The sequence below is a fragment of the Lithobates pipiens genome, unplaced genomic scaffold (assembly GCF_037356315.1).
Source record: "Lithobates pipiens isolate NorthernLeopardFrog02 unplaced genomic scaffold, aLitPip1_a1.2 Scaffold_10, whole genome shotgun sequence".
In the NCBI taxonomy this organism is placed as follows: Eukaryota; Metazoa; Chordata; class Amphibia; order Anura; family Ranidae; genus Lithobates; species Lithobates pipiens.
Window position 1 is genome coordinate 17,606,265 of NW_027507686.1, and position 15,188 is coordinate 17,621,452.

Sequence of the window (15,188 nt, forward strand, 5' to 3'; positions counted from 1 at the left end):
GCTGCTCAGCCATTTACTGGAAGCTTTCTGTTCTATAAATGAATACAAAGCTTCCTCGGCTTGGCTGAGCCGGAGGTTGTGATGTCATCTGCCTTGCACCGTGCGGCAGCCAAATGAACTTTGAGATGTCTGTGTGACATTTCAATGAAGTCTGGCCGGACTACACCGCACACCATCTGCTGCATTATAATGCTGATGTAAATGTACCCTAAAAGTGTTTATCATTCTGCTCCCAGCAGAGCTATGTGGAGCCCTAAAACATTATGCAGCAAAGGACCGCTGGTCCTGTTTGGCAACAGCGGGCTTTCTGCTGCAGTCCTACATGCCCTCATATGCTCTTTGCTGATTGGAGAGCTCTTGCTGTGGTTCAGCAGGGAGGTGTCAGACCAATGCATCGCATACTTGCACATTATGTGACACCTACCTGCAAACTAAGCCCGCGCTGTCCCCTGTGCTGGCTGCGTCCATCTTCGCCCCTCTTCCTTCCGGGTGCTGCAGACTCTGGCACTGTGAATGGCCGGAGCCGCGTGACATCACTCTCACGCATGCACGTGGCAGCCGTCTGTCACGGCACACGCTGGGGAAGAAATGCCACAGAGGTCTGTTTATTCACAGCGCATGCGTTGATGATGACATCGGTGCACTACAAGTGAAATACCTGCTAAACGGCGCACGTTTAAAAGATATTTCCACCATCTATAGGTAAGCCTTATTCTAGGCTCACCTATAGATAAAAGTTAAAAGGGGTTTACAACCACTTCAAAAAGTCAATACAGCATGAAATGATCAGCCCCTGATATTTACAGATTTTTTACAAACTGTCAGTAAATTTACTGGCAGTTGGCAACCCTGCACCTACGTTCCCCCACTGTTTGCATAGCGCCGTATAACGCTTCTGACGATCTGCGCATGCGCTGTTGACGTCACGCCAGCTGATCAACATATAAGCTGGAATGACGTTTAGGGCTGAAAAAAACTAATCAATTATTCGACTATGAAATGAATCGATTACTATTTTCATAATCGATGGGGTTAAAAAAAAAGACTAAAATTAGCCCTTTTATAGTACAAAAAGAGAAAATAATCACTACTGTAAATATTACTTTCACAGATCTACAGTAAAAAAACTCAACCCCTTACAGTAGTGATTATCTGCTTTTTTTTTTTTTTTGTACTATAAAGGGATAATTTACTAAACGTCTTCGACCTGGTTCACATCTATGTGTTTTTCTGGTGCTTTTTGCAGAAACGCACTACAGTTCATTTGCATGGTTTCCTATGGGACACGTTCACATCTATGCTTTTTTTCAACCGCTGCATATTTGTAAAGGGGCAGGGACTTTTTTTTTTAAAGTATATCTCTTCTAATAGCATATATAGTATCTCCTTTAATGGTATATACAATATATCCCCTCTAATAGTATATACAGTATATCTCCTCTAATTGTATATACAGTGTATATCTCTTCTAATAGTGTGTATGTGTGTATGTATATATGTGTGTGTGTGTGTGTATGTATGTGTATATATATATATATATCTTCTAATAGTATATATAGTATATCTCTCCTGTAATAGTATAATAATATTATTATTATTCAGGATTTATATAGCGCCAGCAATTTACGCAGCGCTTTACAATATAAAAAGGAGACAATACAGTTACAATACAATAAAATACAAGTGGATTAAGAGGGCTCTGCTCAGAAGAGCTTACAATCTAATAGTATATACAGTATATTTCCTCTAATAGTATATACAGTATATATACCTCCTCTAATAGTATATACAGTGTGTATGTATGTATGTGTATATATATATATATATATATATATATAATATAGTGTGTGTGTGTGTGTATATATATATATATCTCTATATCCCCTCTAATAGTATATACAGTGTGTATATCTCCTCTAATAGTATATACAGTGTGTATATCTCCTATAATAGTATATGCAGTATATCTCCTATAATAGTATGTGCAGTATGTCTCTTATAATAGTATATGCAGTATAGCTCTCCTCTAATAGTATATGCAGGATATATATCTCCTCTAATAGTGTATACAGTATATCTCTTCTGTCTGTTATTCTCTGAGTGGATTAGATATTTTTCTCCCTAACCATATAGTTGGTTATTTATATTTAGCACTGCATAGAGATATTCAAGAATAAATTGCCTTTTTTTTTAAACTTCACATATCAATTTAAATTATACACCACACTTTTTTTTTTTCTAAGGTTATTAATCGGTTAATCTAAACAATAATCTGCCAACTAATCGATTATGAAAATAATGACGTTTAGTACCGCGCAAGCGTTGACCCATCTGAGGCATTTTTTGACGGGAGGAATTTCTCGATAGAACACCTAGGGGGTTAAATACGTGTTTTTTTTTTGCTTGTTTTTTATTGCTGAAACCTAGCTGCGCTTTGAAACGGCATTATAAATGCTTCGTGGGTCTGTGTACTGCTTTTGCTTTATGGAAATGCCGTGTGATTTGCTTATCATTGGCAGAAAGTACACGGATTTCAGCCTGCCTGTAGGGAAATAACACAAACGTGTGACAAAGAATCGTCAGGATTCACAAGGGTCATCTGAGCACATGAAGGGGCCCCCGTCCAGTACAGCCGTGGCATTTAAACGGGTAGTAAAGCTGTTTACAGCCTCTTCCCCTCTGGGCTCCTTCAACGTGACCGGTGTATTTTGGTAGGTTGATTTGCATTGCCCTTCTCCCAGGATGAAGCGATGGAATGCGGGTTTGTGAATGGCGGGACGTAATGGAGTTGACTTGTGACTTCGAATAAAAGGGGGGGGGGAGACGCCGAGCGAAATGGGGGCAAATAACTTCCCACTAATTCCTTAAACACACAACGGCCGGTGGGAATTTTTTCTCGCCCATAGAAAGAATACAAGCCCAGGTGACGGGGGCAACATCGACCCCCCGGCTTTGCCGAGGTTATTTTGCAGTGCCAGACAGCCGTAAAACAAGCCAGCGTCTGCAGCCCGCTCCAAATAACGAGACAGACGCACGGGGTCCTTGCCAGGGAACTCCTGTATAGGATTCTAAAATTTGCTTTGAAAACCTCAGAGAGGCTTAGGGAACAGTTCCTGTTTTTCCTGCCCAAGACCAGCCAAGATAATAAGATGCCTCATAATTTCCTCAGATCGGAAAAAAAAATAAAAAATCAGACTGAGAACTTAAGTATTAATGCTAGACGAGGATCAGACATCTCCAATCTCCTAAATGCTTCCCGAACGGGCAGAAAAATGTTAAACGCAAATCTGCCCATCCTCCGGGGTAAAGAGAAAGTAAAGTGTATTTTCAGTGAGTTTCGTACTTGGTTCTTTTTATTTTATTTTTATTTTCTTTATTTTTTATGCTTTTTTTTTTGTTCAAACATTTTATTGAGAAATGTAATACAGATTACAAGGTTAAAGGGAGAGTCATTCCAAAATTACAAGGCGAGGCAACAGCAATGTATATAAAATATCAAAGGAGGAAATCCCGTGTGTTTAACAGAAGTTTGAGAATCGGCCATATACAGTGCCTTGCAAAAGTATTCACCCCCCTTGGCTTTTTACTTATTTTGTTACATTACAGCCTTTAGTTCAATGGTTTTTTTTTTGTTTGTTTTTTATCTGAATTATATGTGATGGATCAGAACACAATAGTCTAAGATGGTGAAGTAAAATTAGAAAAATATATACATAAAACTATTTTTTAGAAATAAAAAACTGATAATTGGCATGTGCGTATGTATTCACCCCCTTTGTTATGAAGCCCATAAAAAGCTCTGGTGAAACCAATTACCTTCATGTAACAAGTCACATAATTAGTGAAATGATGTCCACCTGTGTGCAATCTAAGTGTCACATGATCTGTCATTACATATACACACCTTTGTAAAAGGCCCCAGAGGCCGCAACACCTAAGCAAGAGGCACCACTAACCAAACACTGCCATGAAGACCAAGGAACTCTCCAAACAAGTAAGGGACAATATTGTTGAGAATTTACTCAAGAAACCAAACCTGGACCCTCAGGATCCAAACAGCCGTAGGCCAATTACAAGCCTCAACACCATTTCTAAGATCATGGAGAAAGCTGTAGTACATCAGCTACAACTTCACCTGGATACTCGCAAACTCCTGGACCCGCTGCAATCAGGCTTCCGCCCGGGTCATGGAACAGAAACAGCTCTCCTCAAGATTTGGGATGACGCCCTCGAAGCAGCAGATGACGGAGAGCCGTGTCTCCTCGTACTGCTAGACCTAAGTGCAGCGTTTGATACTGTAGATCACAATACTCTACTCGTCCGCCTCACAGAAGTAGCCGGAGTCCAAGACATAGATCTCCAATGGTTCGCGTTCTTCCTAGGAAATCGGTCACAGACAGTGAAACTAGGAAACTTCCTCTCCGAAACTCGGGCAGTCACCTGCGGAGTCCCTCAAGGCTCTCCGTTGTCACCCGTTCTCTTCAACATTTACATTCGCCCACTCCTTCAAATCATCAGACGCTCAGATCTCTGCTTCCACTCTTACGCTGACGACACGCAACTTTATTTCCGGATCAATGGAAAAAAAGATCACCAACAACAACTTGAAAACTGCCTCAAATCAATAGAGGACTGGATGACCACTAACTCCCTCCAGCTGAATGAATCAAAGACAGAGCTTCTTATCTTACACCCAAATCGTAATCCCGTAACCAAAACCTCCTGGTCTCCACCAACCGTCTTTGGGCAGACTACCAAGAGTCTCGGGGTTATTTTAGACGCACAAATGTCAATGGATGCGCAAATAGGATCTGTAGTCAGTGGATCTCACCATCTGCTGCGCATGCTCCGCAGACTCATCCCTTTTATCCCAAAGAATGACAAAGCAGTGGTAGTTGGAACAATCATTAATTCACGACTAGACTACGCAAATTCGCTTTACATAGGATTACCACAATATCAACTTGCGCGATTACAACTGATCCAAAACACGGCGGCAAGGCTGATAACAGGAAAAAAAAACCTGGGAATCCATCTCTCCTTCCCTGAGGAGCCAAGCCTACATTGGCTAACCGTAAAAAATCAGCTCCGCAATACCTAATGGAGAAAATAAATCATTACACACCAAACCGCAGTCTTTGATCAGCCAACAAAAACCTCCTCCTCGTGCCCAAAGCCCGGTATAAATCCAAGGTTGATCGGAGATTCACTGTCCAAGGGCCTCAGCTATGGTATGCTCTACCAATCAACATCCGCCTGGAAGAAAATCACCTGGCTTTTAGGAAAAAACTCAAGACCTTCCTCTTCTAGCAGATGATCAAAGCTCGCCACAGCGCCTAGAGGCGATTCAGTTCGCATTGTGCGCTATACAAGTATTTAATTCATGCATTCAGAAGTACAAGTCAGGGTTAGGTGATAAAAAAATATCCAAATCTTTGATGATCCCTGGGAGCACCATCAAATCTATTATAACCAAATGGAAAGAACATGGCACAACAGCAAACCTGCCAAGAGACGGCCGCACAACAAAACTCAGAGTGGGCAAGGAGGGCATTAATCAAAGGCAGCACAGAGACCTAAGGGAACCCTGGAGGAGCTGCAGAGTTCCACAGCAGAGACTGGAGTATCTGTACATAGGACGACGATAAGCCGTACGCTCCATAGAGTTGGGCTTTATGGCAGAGTGGCCAGAAGAAAGACATTACTTTCAGCAAAAAACAAAATGCCATGTTTTGAGTTTGCGAAAAGGCATGTGGGAGACTCCCAAAATGTATGGAGGAAGGTGCTCTGGTCTGATGAGACTAAAATGTAACTTTTTGGCCATCAAAGTAGACGCTATGTCTGGAGCAAACCCAACACATCACCCAAAGAACACCATCCCCAGTGTGAAACATGGTGGTGGCAGCATCATGTGGTGGGGATGTTCTCCAGCAGTCGGGACTGGGAAACTGGTCAGAGTTGAGGGAAAGATGGACGGTGCTAAATACAGGGATATTCTTGAGCAAAACCTGTAGCACTCTGTGTGTGATTTGAGGACGGAGGTTCACCTTCCAGCAGGACAATGACCCCAAACACACTGCTAAAGCAACACTTGAGTGGTTTAAGGGGAAGCATGTAAATGTGTTGGAATGGCCTAGTCAAAGCCCAGACCTCAATCCAATAGAAAATCTGTGGTCAGACTTAGATTGCTGTTCACAAGCGCAAACCATCCAACTTGAAGGAGCTGGAGCAGTTTTGCAAGGAGGAGGAATGGGCAAAATCCCAGTGGTAAGATGTGGAACGCTCCTAGAGACTTATCCAAAGAGACTTGGAGCTGTGAGAGCTGCAAAAGGCGACTCTACAAAGTTTTGACTTTAGGGGGGCGATCCGAAAAGGCATCTAGGATAAGAGAGAAGGGGATAGGGAAAGAAAGGGAAGGGAGGCAAGGGGGAGATGAGAAAATGAGAAAGAGGACAGGGAAGAGTTGGAATGTTTCTGGGCGGGGGGGGTTAAAGGGAAAGGGGCAGAACCGGCGCCTACATGTAAGCTGAGTTAGGATGGGGGTAGGTTAGTTATATTCTTATTGATATACACGTATTTACCTATAAAGGATTGTAAATGGTCATTTATTCAATTTTTTAAAATTAACAAACATGTTATACTTGCCTGTTCTGTGTAATGGTTTTGCACAGAGCAACCCTGATCCTCCTCTTCTCGGGTCCCCTCTCTTGGCTTCTCCCCCCTCGCTGAGTGTGAATGTACACAAATATATGCTAAACAATAAAAATGAGGTGATGCAGGCAAATCTATTAGGATATCGTAAAAAAAAGCACACATGAGGGTGCAAGCAGCTAGTGCATTACCAAAGGTTCATTATATAATAAACAGCCAAATCCATACTACCAAATGTTGGATTTACAAGAGCATAATAATATACCAAAGGAGAGACGGAATTTTGCGTATCATCTAATACAGATAAAGCACCACATCCCTTGAAAGATAATTAGAAATTTAAAGATATATTTGGGATTTGTAAGGTGCTAAATTAGAACAAAATCATTTATAAAAAGTAGAAATTTATTAGAACATTAAAGCGCAAAATTTTTATTTTATTTTTTTAAAGTCAGCAGCTTCAAATATTGCAGCTGTTGACTTATAAAATAAGGACACTTACCTGTCCAGGGCGCCCACGATGTCGGCACCTGAGGACGAACTGTCCCTCAGTCCTCGCATGCTGCCGCCGCTATCTTCGGTTAGGGAATCAGGAAATGAAGTGTTGCGGCTTCACTTCCTGTTTCCCTACTGCGCATGCGCGAGTCACACTGCGCAATCCGAATTGTCCCTGCTGTCTCTGGGACCCGTGAGTGTCCCAGCAGACAGCGCGGTGGGACGGGAAGAATCGCAGACTACGGGAGTCTATGCCCAGAAGTAGGTGCCAATACCTGTCTTAGACAGGTATCTGCACACCCCTCCCCCCTGAAAGGTGCCAAATGTGACACGGGGGGGTTCCGAAAAGAGCAGAGGTTACTTTTTTGTGTGAAAACCCGCTTTAAAAACAAACATACAAAGGGTAAGTATTGATATTACAGTGCTAATACATGTGCTGACTGATTTCATCTCTACATATTTCGCCTTGGTAATTGGCTTCTTCAGGAGAATTTGATATCGGGCACAGTGAGCACTAGAATTAACCACTTGAGACCCGCGCTATAGCCAAATGACGGCTACAGCGCGGATCTCCTTTGCCCGGACTACGTCTATTGACGTCGTCCCGTGCACGAGCGGCCTGCGCACCCCCTGAGGGGCGCGCTCTGTGATCGGCGAGTCTGAGACTCGCCTGATCACCGATCCGAGCAAGGGGTCGATCCTGACCCCTTATCACGTGATCAGCTGTCAGCCAATGACAGCTGATCATGTGATACAACGGAGCCGGTAATGTCGGCTGTCAGCGCGAGGAGAAAAAAAAAGAGCCGATCACCGGCGGCCGTGATCGGGACATCAGTCCCGATCCCGGCCAGCCCTGCCAGTGCCACCTCAATAAAAAATAAGTGCCCCCCGTCAGTGCCACCCAGCAGTGCCCACAGTGCCACCCAGCAGTGCCCACAATCTGCCTCAACAAAGGTGCCGCACCCCAGTGCCACATATCCGTGCCCATCAGTGCCCAGCAGTGCCACCTATCAGTGCCCATCAGTCCCATCTATCAGTGGTACCTATCAGTGCCCCTTAGTGCCACCCATCCATGCCACCCATTCGGGCCATCTTATCTGTGCCCATCTTTGCCCATCGGTGCTGCCTTATCTGTGCCTATTAGTGCCGTCTTAATTATGCCTTTCAGTGCCCACCAGTGCAGCCTATCAGTGCCGCCTCATCAGCATACTTCAATGAAGGAGAAAAATGACCTGTTTGCAAAATTTTATAACAAACTATTAAACATGATTTTTTTTTTTTTGCATCTTTTTTTGTTTGTTTAGCAAAAAATAAAACTCCCAGCTGTAATTAAATACCACCAAAAGAAAGCTCTATTTGTGGAAAAAAAAATGATAAAAATTTCATTTGGGTACAGTGTTGTATGACCGCGCAATTGTCATTCAAAGTGCATCAGCGCTGAAAGCTGAAAATTGGTCTGGGCAGGAGGGGGGTTTAAGTGCCCAGTAAGCAAGTGGTTAAACAGATTTTTTTTTAAAATAGGACAATCAAGAGTTACAAAAACATCAGAGATATGTAACTCGGCTTTACAAATTAGAGACATTCATCGATTGGCAAAATACATAACGCCAAAGCTATTATTGGTCATAATGATTACCTGTATATTCCAAAAATATTTGTATATAAATTGAGGCTCCAGAGTCATGGGGATATGGAAGATCGGATCATCGGGTATAACCATAGAGGAGGATGTATCTAGAGTAATAATACACCAAATCACAATCCAGTGTCTGTGCTCCATGGCCTGACCTTGATGCACCCCCTCATTAGCAAACGAATGTGTGTTTTTTCGTCAGCTCTGAGGAAGGGTGTCGTCCCTGAAAGGCATCAGCTTGCCAGTATGGTGGAGCATCAGGTCAGGCCATGGGACAACCGGCACTGGATCGTAATTTTTGTGCATTATTGTGCTCATGTTGTGAGTGTGGAATTGGCTGTTTGTTGTTCTATAATAAAGCTTTGGGAATGCGATAGGTGCTTGCACCCTCCTGTATGCTTTTTTTGGTACTACAATAATGAGCATCAGATGAAGGCCTAGTTGGTTCTTTGGTCAGGAGACCTCTGCGGTTTATCTAGCAGTTATATACTCTTTTCATCTGGTGGTAACCGCAGCAAGTGTCCTTTCTTTGGGTGGGATTAGGCAGTAGATGTAATCAGATGGTCACACGGGTGATACTGGGCCTTGTTTTTGATGCCTTTGTACTTCCCCGAATTCATGGAAGAACAAAGTCAACTCTTTTGATGTTGATAAGATCGGAACGTGGGTCCGTTCGGCGCATTGACTTTGTGGCCTGCATCCTGCCAGTCCCCAGTCAGGAAGAGATCCAGTCATGGCTGTACTATGCCATACCCAGCTTCTTCAAGTATTTCCTGGCCAGGATCTGGAGACTTATCAAAGGTTCCCACAGAGATTGCGAGCACGGGACTGGCAGTGTCTAGGCTACGGGCCTAAGAGAACAGAGGATATAAAATGTAACAGCTAAGTGAGAAAACAGATGGCAATGTGAGATGTTTCTCCACAAACGTCTCTCGGCGTCTTCTCAGATTAAACGGGTCTATTTTTGGACTTTGTGCAAATATTCCATGTGTACTGCTGGCTCCTGTCCATTTTATTCACGTGAGAGACTGAGCATGCCACTTTTAAAGCAAATAAGGATATGGGCTGTTTATTTACAAATGATATAACGTTTTCACTGCATTGAAGCTACACTATATTACCAAAAGTTTTTGGACGCCTGCCTTTACACGCACATGAACTTTAAAGTGGTTGTAAACCCTTACAAACCACTTTGACTTACAGGTAAGCCTAGATTAAGGCTTCCTTTTAGGTCCAAGAAATATCTCCTAAATTTATACGGTTTAGGAGATATTTACCTGAAGACAGCCACCGCTGTCTACGGCGCATGCGCCCTAGACAGCGGTGCGCAGGCGCACTGGGTAAGCCGCAGATCGCGGCGATATGCCGCGAGTGTCGGCACCCATGCGCATGCACAGGAGTAACGTCATCGCTGCTCCGGCGCTGTGATTCCCCCTAAGAAGATGGACGCTCGGAACTACAGGGGACAGCGGTGACATCGCTGGCTCCTGTGTCAGGTAAGTGACACATAATGGACTACTATGCGATGCGATGCGATGCATAGTAGTCCATTATGCTTTACCTTTGCAGGGAATCAAAGAGGAAGTAAACCCATTAGGGTTTACTTCCTCTTTAATGGCATCCCAGTCTTAGTCCGTAGGGTTCAATATTGAGTTGGCCCACCCTTTGCCGCTATAACAGCTTCAACTCTTCTGGGAAGACCGTCCACAAGGTTTGGGAGTGTGTCTATGGGAATGTTTGACCATTCTTCCAGAAGCGCATTCATGAGGTCAGACCCTGATGTTGGACGTGAAGGTCTGGCTCACAGTTGTCTCCACTCTAATTCATCCCAAAGGTGTTGAGGCCAGTCAAGTTCCTCCACCCCAAACTCGCTCATCCATGTCTTTTATGGACCTCGCTTTGTGCACTGGTCCAAATCATTTGGTGGAGGGGGGTTAATGGTGTGGGGTTGTTTTTCAGGGCTTGGGCTTGGCCCCTTAGTTCCAGTGAACTCTTAGACCCCTTTCACACCAGGGTGTTTTGCAGGCGCTATAGCGTTAGAAATAGCGCCTGCAAAACGCCCTAAAGAAGCTGCACCATTGTGTGTAGTGTGAAAGCCCGAGGTCTTTCACACTACAGCGGTGCGCTGGCAGGACGTCAGGGAAAAGTCCAGGCAGCAGCTTCTTTGGAGCGGTGAAGGAGCGGTGTGTTTGCCGCTCCTCCACCGCTGCTCCCCATTGAAATCAGTGGGGCAGCGCTGTAATACCGCCGGCAAAACTGCGCTATTGCCGGCGGTTTTAACCATTTCGCCGCCGCTAGCGGGGGTAAAAGCGCCCCGCTAGCGCCCGAAATGCGCTGGAAATCAGGCGGTATAACGCCGCTAAAAATAGCGGCGTTTTACCGCCCACGCTATCGGCGGTGTGGTGTGAAAGGGGTCTTAAGGCATCAGCATACCAAGACATTTTGGACAATTTCATGCTCCCAACTTTGTGGGAACAGTTTGGGGACGGCCCCTTCCTGTTCCAACATGACTGCGCACCAGTGCACAAAGCAAGGTCCATAAAGACACAGATGAGCGAGTTTGGGGTGGAGGAACTTGACTGGCCTGCAGAGAGTTTGAGGGACCTCAAACCTTCTGTGCTTTAACTCCCCCCAGACTGACCCTTTTACTTACCTGAGCCTGATCCAATCCAGCGATGTGCATGAGCGCAGCGGCTCCAGGCGCTGTCTCTCTCCTCATTGGGCAGATTGATAGCAGGATCCATTGGCTCCCGCTGTTGCCAATCAAATCCTGAGCCTGATCCAATCCAGCGATGTGCATGAGCGCAGCGGCTCCAGGCGCTGCCTCTCTCCTCATTGGGCAGATTGACAGCAGCAGGTGCCATTGGCTCCCACTGTTGCCAATCAAATTCAGTGACGCTGGGGGGTCTAAGTCCGACTGTCTGTCAATGGATGCAGCAGTTGGCCTTGGGAGTGAGCCCACATGGGTACCCCAGTAAAAGCAGCTTTCCATGGGGGCACCCGATGAAGAGGAGGGGCCAGGAGCGCCGGCGGGACACCGCAGAAGAGAATCGGGGTGCTCTGTGCAAAACCATTGCACAGAGAAGGTAAGTATAGGTATATTTGTTATAGTTATTTAAAAAAAACTTGGAGAGAGGGTTTACAACCCCTTTTAAAGTCACAGGAAAAGATATGCAGGCACACAACCCTCCATTTTAATACTTTTGCTTGACTTTCACGTCATCCTATATTTTGGCTAGTAATTGTTATTTACTGATATTTCTTCTTTCTGTACACTAGAAATCCTTTTTTGCCATTTTTGGGGCAGGTCGGGGGTTGCTCATAGTAATCAGCCAGGTGTGGATAAGATCTCTCCATTGTAGAAACCCCCGTTGTACCCGTATGCCGTGTTCCTGTACCACCAATTTTCTGTTCAGCCTTAATATTTAAAAACAAGCTGGGGCTGTAATCTCAGGTGCCGTGCTTTTTCAGCCTGTGGCGAAACCGTGCCGCTATTTTAAGGTTTATCCTTGAACCACCTTTGCGTAGTCCTCGGGGTAATGGCAGAGTCTTAGACAACGCAGCCCAGGAGTTCTCCCATCTCATCCAAGCAGAGATCTGATGAAGGGGTCATCTGTGGTCAGTGCACTGCTTTCACATCTATGCGTTTCAAGATAATCGCACCTGTGCAAAAATTGAAATACCTGATATTATGTAGCTTTCCAGTAAAACCTTTTTCCCCTTGCGGCAAGTGCTATATAAGGTAAAAGAAATATCCAAAATTACCATTTTTTTTTTTTTTTTCGTTTTGAATACAGTGGAGAGTGATTACAACACCCATCAGTTTTTATTGCTGTCGTGTCCCCATTGGGGAGATTCACCCTCTTACTATTATCATTAAAGTGGTTGTAAGCCGAAAAATAACCCTGTAAGACAAAGGCATAATGAGCTAGTATGCTAGCTCATTATGAAATTCTTAACTTAGATTGAAGCTGTTGCAGCGGTCCCCACACACCACTGTGACTGTCGGCATGTCTCCCCTGAGCTATTTCTGGGTTCACAAGCTCCAGCGATGTGATTGGCCGGAGCTGCGACTATGTCACTCCCATGCATGCGCACAGGAGCCACCGGTCACGGCGCCGGCCCTGAAGAAACGGCACTAGCAGGCCATTTCCTCTGTGCGCCGATAACATCAGCGTAAGCGCATATGGTAAGTATCTCCTAAACCGTGCAGTTTTAGGAAATCTTTACAGTATCTATAGGTAGGCCTTATCATAGGCCTTATTATAGGGCTTATCATAGGGCTTATCATAGGCTTGCCTGTAGTTACAAGTGGTGTAACTAGGTTCACAACCACTTTAAAAGTGAAAGTAAAGAAAATCCCAAATTTTGGGTTGACATCAGAACAGTAATGCCCCACACACACGGTCGGATTTTCCGACGGAAAATGTGCGATCGGATCATGTTGTCGGAAAATCCGACCGTGTGTGGGCTCCGACGCACAAAGTTTGAGAGCAGGATCTAAAATTTTCCGACAACAAAATCCGATTGCATAAATTCCGATCTCGTGTAGATAATTCCGACGGACAAAGTGCCACGCATGCTCAGGATAAACTAAGAGGCGAAAGCTATTGACTACTGGCCCGTTTATAGTCCCGACGTACGTGTTTGACATCGCCTCGTTCTGAATGATCGGATTTTCCGACAACTTTGTGCGACCGTGTGTATGCAACAGTTTCAGCCAAAATCCGTCGGAAAAAATCAGACGGATTGTGTGTTCGGAATGTCCGACCATATGTACAGGGCATTATAGAGGGGAAATCTTCCAATGGGGATACTAGTCCTGTGAAACGGCCAGGGATTCCCTTACTTCGGAGGGATTTCCTCTCACTTCCTGTTTTTGGAAATGGGACTGGAAGTGAAGGTACAATAAAACTGACGGGGTTATAACTCTCCCTTTTGCTATCCAAACTAGGAAAAAAAGGTTTTGCATTTGGTTACACTTTGAAGGAGAAGTAGGGGTCTTTTGGCCTTCAATACCACACTGTATACTCTGCATGTACTGGTCTCACCACCCAGCAGTTCTGGGATGGCAACGCAATACCGTCATCGGCACGTGGTTTCCGCCTCCTATGCGTTACGTCCAACGGGCAGAACATCTTCAGTAGGAACCTAATATAGAAGACAAAAACCTAGCACTAGCAATAAAAGGTACAACTGCTCATGAAATAAGTCTCTATCAAACAGGCAGTTGGAGGGGGTGGTGGTAAAAATGGGCAGCTGAGCCGGACAGGTCTGTTCAAATGCCGCTGCATTTTTATCTCGTAGTTCCGCTTATCAATCTCATCCGTTGAGTGCAGTGTGGAGGTATAGAGTTAAATCAGGCGATGAGGTGTAAAATATAACACCTCATGGCCTGTCAAATGTCCTCTGAAAAGCGCTGTGACTGGAAGGAGAGACTGCAAAGACACAAAAAGATGGCACCCTGGCCTACTGCATTATCCCGGGTAACTTTTATCAACAGTAAACTTCATAAAATATACTCGCAAACCATGTATTAATGTCAGGATATCAGTCTGCTACTCCATAGAGAGGTAGTTCATCAGACATAGCATGCTCCCAAGCTGAGGAGAACTCCAACTGGGATCCCATCTGACCAACGAGTTTCGAGGGCTGAACCCTCTTCTTCAGGGCCAAATTCTGTTGTGGAAAAGAGGGTTCAGCCCTTGAAGCGGATTAGCAAGCTTGCATCCCGGTTGGAGTTCTGCTTAGCTTGGGAGCATGCTGAGTCTGACTCGCTACGTCGCTACGGAGTAGTAACCTGACCAATGAGTTTCGAAGGGCTGAACCCTCTTCTTCAGGGCCAAATTTTGTTATGAAGAAGAGGGTTCAGTCCTCGAAGTGGATTAGGAAGCTTGGATGCCGGTTGGAGTACTCCTTAGCTTGGGAGCATGCTGCTTCTGACTCGCTACGGATTAATAACCTGATATGCTGACATTACTACATGGTTTGAGGTTACTGGAAGCAGAGAACCCCTGGTACCGTGGGAAAATTTCTGAAGAACAGTTGCCAGTCTTTCAGGATGCTGACCCAGGATGAACTTGGCTAGGTAGAACATCAGAATGTCTCCTAGGCAATGCTTTCCTCTCCATACCGATCTGCTTCTCAGGCCCTCTCCTTGCAGCTCTTCACATGGATATCTATCAACTTCCTCAGTGAGGGACCCTGATAGGCTCAGAAAGGCGTACTGACAGTTGAGGTCTCAAGGGCCAGATAGGGACAGCCTAAGGGCCAGATGTGTTCCTTGGCCTGCAGTTTGCCCGGGTCTGTGTTACATGGATACTAAGGATACTAAGACATTTGTCCTAGGGAGACAGGAATTATAGGGGCCATGGAGACAGATATTCATGCTAGGTAGTCCTAGTGATCC

The 15,188-nt window shown here is 44.9% G+C and overlaps 1 protein-coding gene across 3 annotated transcripts in view; it reads left to right on the forward strand.

The window, feature by feature from the left end:
- The window catches only part of NFAT5 (nuclear factor of activated T cells 5), a 126,586-nt gene that overhangs the window by 88,710 nt on the left and 22,688 nt on the right, over window positions 1-15,188 (forward strand). The gene's annotated exons all lie outside the window — the stretch shown is intronic.